Raw genomic sequence first — 7,365 nt, forward strand, 5'->3', positions numbered from 1 at the left:
CTTGCTATGTTATCAGCTATGAGTTATTAGCCTCAATTCATTTGCTACACACTTTGGGGCCACAGATAAAAAGCAACTATCCCTTTGGGAAGCAAGTACAAAAAGGACTATAACTCACTCACCACAGAAAGCACCAGAGGGCTGTTCATTTGAATTATCAGAAGAAGCTGATAAAAATGAAAAACTGGAAGTAATTGGTGGGGCGGGGGGGTGAGGGTTTGCACAGCCTCACTCAAGTGTGCCCCTACTGCATGGGAAGCTTGTAGCTTCAGGTAATGTTTGTATCTGCCCATAGTGCTGCATCCTTCCTCGCAGGAGCTGTCAACCTTGGCCAGTGGATGCAGCATGCTGAATCATCAGGCTTTTAAGTGCTTTCCCTGGAATGGGATTTATTCATAACAAAGCTTTCCTACCATGCAGCACAGCGAAGGAAAGCTCCGTTACCAGAAGCTGTTTTGGATGCTCGCAGCTCAGCAGGGGCATGCAAACTGGTTATATATCGAAGGATTTTATATTCATGAACACAGCTCACCACGGAGCCAGCCAACAACTCTCCTGCTTTCCAACTATTCACAGCAACAAAACAAACACACCAAACACGCTTCTTGGTGCTCCAGCCCGCTAAATACTAATTAGTCTCTAAGTGATGCAACTCAGCATAGTACTCCTGGGATTTTGCCGGCTTCACTACCATAGGATAGCGGACTCGGTTCGGGTCAGGAGATTGTTTTAGCACCGTCACAGCGCTGAAATTTCACTTCCCTTTTTAAGAGCAGGGAGCAGTAAGCTCTTCTCCGCTTTCCCAAAGTACTTTCGGCCCCACAGGCAGTGGGTGAATCAGAGCGCCGGCCATCACCGCCCTCCGCCCCGAGCTGCCCACGGGTGAAGGGATCGCGCCCGTCCCGTCCCCCGCGGGGCGAGGCGCTCGCCCGGGCGCACGAAGCCGCCCCCGCCCCGCCAGAGCCCCCCAGGCGCGGGGCCCCTCCCGCGGGGCGCGCCCGGCCGCTCCCGGTGCCAGCGTGGCACGGCCCCGGCTCCCGCCTCACCTGCTCCGCTCCCCGCCGGCAGCAGCCGCCTCTTTTCCTTTCTCCCGCCCGCCCCGCTGACAGCCCGGCTTTGTCCGCCCGCCCCTCTCCGCTCCGCCCCGCGCGGGAGGTGCCACGGGAACCGCTCCGGGCACGGCAGCGGAGCCCCGGCACGGCGCCCTTCCCTGCCCCGCTGACAGCATCCCGCCCCGGCGGCTTCCACGCACTGGGGATCGAGTGCACCAACCCGCGCCGGGATGCAGTTACTACTACTACTATTATTGTTGTTGTTGTTATTGTTGTTATTATTATTATTAATATTAATATTTATTTTTATTTACTTATTATTTCTAGATTATACTTTTCTTTTCTTTTCGTGCAAGTTTAAGCCGCGGGTCACGGCGGTTCCCAGGGGAGCGCAGCCCGGCACCGTGCAGCCCCCCGCGGCTTCCTCCCAGCCGCCGGCCCTGGGGCGGCCGTCGGACGGCGCTGGGGCTGGGAAGCATCTCCAGCATCGCGACTCTTGGCCGGCTGAATCCCCACGGCTCGGCTGTGAGGCCGGTGGGACCCGCCGGAGGGCCAGAGCGCAAGAGCCGGCTCTGCAGAAGGAGATGCTGATTTCCAGAGGCTCTCCGAAATCACTCCCTGCGGCAAAACCGTCCCACCTGCTCTCGGAAACGGAGTTAGCCAGGGAAGCTGTCAGGCCTATCTTTAGTTCTTTGCTCCACAGATGGACTGTTAGTCATGCCCTGCCCACATGGAGTCTAGTGGTTTGTGCTGTTAAGCTCTGTGTTACGTAGCCATAAATGCTGAGGGGAGGTGATCTCTGTGTAGGATGGTTTTTCCTATTTTTGTAAGGGTAGCTATCAATTAAGGCTTGGGGAAAAAGAGAAATAGTGCAGAGTCTTCCTGCCCTTGCAATAACACCTGGTATTTCCCCCAAGAGTTATGTTAAGGCACATCATTTACATGAAGACGAAATTTAAAATGGGGGGGAAAGTCCCTCCCAGCCCAAGCTGTTCTGTGATTATGTATACCAGAGGAAACAGTGCCATTCCCTTCTGAACAGCTCTGTGTGAAGGAGCAGGGCTAGGATTCAGCTTCTTCTCCAATGTTTATGGGACTTCTCCTGCTGCATATTTTAAGGGACCTCCATGTCCCTAGGGATGCATAGACCCCTTATGCTGGTACAGCAGCTCTGCTGTCCCAATTAACTGAAAGAAAGAGCAGCTTTGAATTGCCATGAGGGATACCCATGGAATCTCCAACCCTTCCCATTGCTGGAAAAAGAGACCACCCCCCCTTCTTTAGGAGCAGTTTTGGCCTGAATTTTAGGTGCAGAGGCATTCACCACCACTGAGTGACCCTGTGGTCTGAAGGGTGCAGAGTAGGGCTCATGGCAGCTAAATCTTCCATGGCAGAAGAGCAGTGACAGCGCCATGCTGCTGATGAGATGATGCTGAAACTATGAAGCTGGGCTTGGAGGCCAAGTACACTCGTGAGGTCATTGATGTCCTTTGGGGAGCAGAGTGGAATTCCAAATATAAGTGTTCTCAGGTAATGCAGAGTGGTTAGCCCCTTAAAAACCTACCACTCAAAACCAAAGAAATTTTATGGCTTTTTTTTTTGTTTGTTTGTTTGTTTCATCTAAAAACACCTGAATTTTGTCCTAATCCTGTTGCTTTGTGTCATAGTGACAAAAAACTATTTCTGTGCCCGCAGAACAATTAGAGGATTTTAGTGCATCTGCAGACTGCATTTAACTGAGTTTGAAGATCAAAAGATATGCTATTTTTGTATGGTCTTCTCTGGGACCCCACACAGCAGTGTTTGAGGCCCTGGTGGATGATTTTGCCATCAGCATGTGCCTAAGTATTTCAAGAGTTGTAATCTTCGTTGTGCAGAAGGGAGACTGCAGAGCCGAGAGGCAGAGTCAAGCTAAAAATCACCTCACCCATGAGCACAACCAGTCTAAATGCCTGCCAGGAGATCTGCTGACTCAGGGAGCCTGTGGTCTGGAGATGTAGCTGCAGGTCAGTGCTGACTGGTCCCTCTCTACTGCTTGAGACTCCCAGCTTCAGAGGTGAGAGGTTTATTTGGTCTCAGCTATGGCCAGGTGCTTCCACACCTGTGACTTCCTAAGCCTAAACAGCCTGGTCTGATGGATATCATCTCTCACAGCCTTCAGGTTTTGAATGCCCAGAAACAAGAACATTTAAAAATAGAGAGGCTTATTATAAGGTCCATGTAAGGTCTGTGGATTTATCGGTCCCAGAACATGGAGGCTGTTGTCTGTGAGACATCCTGACGTGTTTCCTTCCCTCAGACACTTCCCATGTTTCTGTTTTATACCAACGCCAGCATGAGCACAACGACCATTGCTGCAAAAACAGTCACTTGCTGCTGTAGTCCCTCTGCAGTCAATTTTGTTTCCCTTGGCAGAGAGATGTTATGATCACGCACATTCCCTAGCATCACAGGCATCCTGGACAGGCTAACAATATGTTTGTAGCCAGTTTGGTTTTCTGCCATGTTCCACCAATGGTGCTGGAAGTAGCAGCTGGTGCTGGACTGGGCTGACTAACTGTCTTTACCTACCAAAACAGTTTTTAAAATAAACATTTATCTCATCTCTAAAACTGGATGTTTGTTGGCTATCTCTTAACAAAACCTGCTTTGCAGCAAGTGAAAAAACAGAAGATGATTCGAAGTTGACAAAGGAAAGGTCAAAGCAACACACTTGGGTCCTAGCTTTCCTTCAAACGTAGCAAGAGGAGCACCTACAGATAGAACTGTGACCTGGTCAGAGCCTCGGGGAAGTGCATCTACCTTCAACTGCACTCTGCTTCCAGGAAGAAACGACGACTTTCAGTTTTTTAAGAGCTCTTTGCATGTGATCTCCAGTCACTGATTGAAGAGTTGCAGTTAGGTTACAGGACATAATCTCAGTAGAATTTATTACCAAAGGCTTTTTCCTGAATTCCTTTAACCCTGCAACCTCCTTGATGTCAGCCCACTGCAGGGTCATGGCTGAGGAGGGAATATGGCCGTTTCACTTTCATTCTTCATATCTGTAATTAATTCTCTGCATCATCTTCATCAGTGAGTGCAGTTAAAGGAGTACTAAAAGGGACATAAGTCTGTTTTATGCAGAACTGATTTAGGTGCTCTTCTACCAGCATTTAGATCTGACATAAACTTAAACATCCATGCAAATACATCTATCTGAATATAAAACTTAGCATTGTCACTTGCAGGTGCTTCTCTGTTTCTTCATTTACTACTTCATTACTCCTGGATAGTGAATTCTTTTTTATTTACAGTATCCCAAAATATGTCAGATATTTCCCATTAAAAAAAAAAGGATAGAGCTGAAACCAACATATCCTATACATAGCAGCAGCCTTTTTTCAGAGAATATCTAGAAAACAAATTTTTCTCAGGATAAGTAATAGCACTTCCTAAAAGTCACAATTAGCTTATGTTGTTGTTTTGTAGAACCTGTTGATGGAATTGGTTTTCCCTCATGCAAAATTTCCACTCTACCTGAATAAAACCTTTTCAGACTTTTTTTCCCTCCCTCTTCTCCCCTGAACAACTGTCCTCCCAAACCACATTTCCCACAAAATGTTGCATTTGGCCAAATCTTACCATTTGGTATCCAGAACCATCTGAGGAAATCCTCAGGAAACCATAACCTCTTACTTTTGCTCATTTCCTTACTCTCTTTGTTGGGATGTTTATTTACTTTTGGCTTTTCTAACCCAGGTGCCCCCAGTTTGGCAGGAAGCACTAAGCAGCCCACAGGTGGTGACTCCGCCCAGCACCCATGAAGGTTAATCTGAAACCGAAGAATGAGATAAATTGCCAACGTCCCCTGGAGCGCACCATCACGCTGTAAGCGTGCAGCCCTGCACACACACCTGTGTGGCACATTGAAGGCCACGGGGTCTCAGTTGTACACAGTGCCTCTGCTACCTCTTTTCCAGCAGCCACAGTGAGCAGAGCACAGGGAGGGAAGGGGAAGGAATGAGACTTGTGTTGTGTTGACAAGGTAATCTGATAGATACTTTGGTATCTACAGAATGGTATTTTTACAGAAGGTCTTTTCTCTACCAAAGCCTTCATAAAACAGTCCCCAAATGCATTAGTGGGCTATTAAATAGTTTGGTTGGATACACACAGCCTATTTTACCTGGTGTGTGTGGAACAGGAGCGATATATCAGTTATCACTTTTAATATTTTATAGAAATTGTTAGGGGTTAAGTCTGAAAAGTCTCACTCAAGGTCATCACCTTCTGTGTTCTGTTCCCAAAGGCAGGCTCAAATAGAGCAATTCCCAGCTCATACAATATATGATCATTTGCTTCTGTTGCCATCCAAATTCATTATTTCCAGTAGGGCCAAAGCAAGACTTTTTGGCATGGTCCTGCACTCACTCATCTTGCTTGCATCAGAGAAGAGCAGCATTAAGTGGTAATTGTCTCAGCCCAGTTCCAGAATTAAAAATGAGGTTCTCAGCTGTATCTACATATTTGCCCACTCTACCAGCTTCCCTGGAGAGCAATCCCTCTTCTCTAACCTCTCTATGGCCCTGATATTCCCACTCACTAGAATGAATGAATGAGTTTTAAGAATGCATTTAATTTAAGGGGTTAGGACCCCTTTATGAGGTCAGACCCAAGTGCAGCCTTTTAAAATGATTTTCTCCAGGGAGGGGGTTTTTCAAACTCTGAAATAGCCTGATAGTGGTGATAAATGTATTCATTTAAAGGAAATTGGCAACATTTGAAAAAAATAAAATAGATGCTACACTCAAGTTCTTTACAAGCGCTTATGCAATGATATCTGTTAAGGTCCTTTTCAGGGAAGCCCCTATGTATGCACCATGTATCAGGCTCACATCTGTTTTTCTGACTAGGATGGTTTTTTGAATGTATGCCAGACCACTAATTTCCAAAGGAGTCCACAAATCCTTCTTAGCCAGTCTCTTCTGATTCACCTTCGACCTTAAAGTTTCAGTATTTGAGATCGTCTTTCATTAGATGGAAGAAGTTTTCTATCAGTGAGAGTCTCGCTAATCAAGTTGCTGAAGTCGTGAAGTTAAATCTCTCTGGGTCTGTGAAGTGTGAAAGATTTTTGCGAGACTAGGAACTGCTTCCCTAATGCCAGGAGAATTTCTGGATTGGATTGTCATTACATAAGTTAGGAAAGAAGAAATCCCCACAAGATTAATCTAATACTTGTCATCAACAGCAGAGAAAAATTAGCCAGCAGCTGTAGTGGACTGGCAGGAGGTTGTTGTTCAGAAGGTGGTTATAGTGTAAAAAGGAGTCTCACTGTGCATGGGGACAGTCCCCAGCTGCTGGGACCTACCAGATGCTAATCAGGGGGAAATATGTTGAGAATGTGAAAAGCAGTGAGGCTGAAGATCTTCTTTCCTTGGAAACTTCACCTACCCAGAGATGGGATCATAGTGGTATCTGTGCGACAGAAGCAGATGGATGAGCAGACACTGTCTGTGGCGCTCAGCAGAGGAGGCAGATAGTACCTAACAAAGTGAGGAGCTGGTCCCTGTACCCCTATGGCACCGTGGGAAGTACTGCTCCTGAATAGCCTCAGAAAAAGCAGCAAAAGTCTGACAAATCATTCTATGACTCTCTGATTCTGTGGAAATGGTTGCTAATGACAATGTGCCATTCTACAAGGTCTCCTCACCCTTTGCAGGTGGCCCCCAAACTGTGCAGAATTCCGGAAGTCTTCAGTTTTGAAGGGCCAGGATTACCGCTATTACAACTGGAAGAAATTCTGCTCCCTGAGGGAATAATTAGGCAGCTGAGTTGAAACTCAGTGTTGAACCACACTTTCCCTTTACAGTGGTTTTCTTTTGGAACTTGGAGGAGAATTCCTCTTTGAAAACATTGTACACATCTTACTGTAACAGATGTTGAAGAGAGCCATGTTGTTCTTTCTGTGACTGTCAGGAGCAGAAGCAATGATATGAGGGGTAAAATGAGGAACCATCTCATCTGAAAACACCCACTTTTTTTTCTTCCTGTAAAGCTGAGGTCACATTGGGTAATCACAGGAGCAAGATGCACTGCCATAACCAGATACAAAGCTATGCACTTCCTTAGTGGCATGGGTTAAAACGATTTAGTTTATGGCATCTGACACTGAGTTTTTCCTAAAAAAGGAAGCATGAGTAATCAGATATCTCCTGTTTTAGTATTACCATAGAAACAAGCCATGCAAGAAGTAAATGAACTGTGTGTACAGAGCTGGATCAGGTCTTATTGAATCTGTAGGAATAAAACTAGCAATGGTGGAGGAGTTCCG

General features: G+C 46.5%; 1 protein-coding gene across 1 annotated transcript in view; it reads right to left on the reverse strand.

Annotated features, from left to right (window-relative positions):
• The window catches only part of MAPRE2 (microtubule associated protein RP/EB family member 2), a 99,041-nt gene extending 97,953 nt beyond the window's left edge, over window positions 1–1,088 (reverse strand). Inside the window, exon 1 of the mRNA XM_068189270.1 lies at window positions 1,047–1,088. The gene's annotated coding sequence lies outside the window, so the exon portion shown is untranslated. The remainder of the gene's footprint in view (window positions 1–1,046) is intronic.
• Window positions 1,089–7,365: the final 6,277 nt, after the last annotated feature.

This window comes from Anomalospiza imberbis, chromosome 1 (genome assembly GCF_031753505.1).
Source record: "Anomalospiza imberbis isolate Cuckoo-Finch-1a 21T00152 chromosome 1, ASM3175350v1, whole genome shotgun sequence".
NCBI classification, from domain to species: domain Eukaryota; kingdom Metazoa; phylum Chordata; class Aves; order Passeriformes; family Viduidae; genus Anomalospiza; species Anomalospiza imberbis.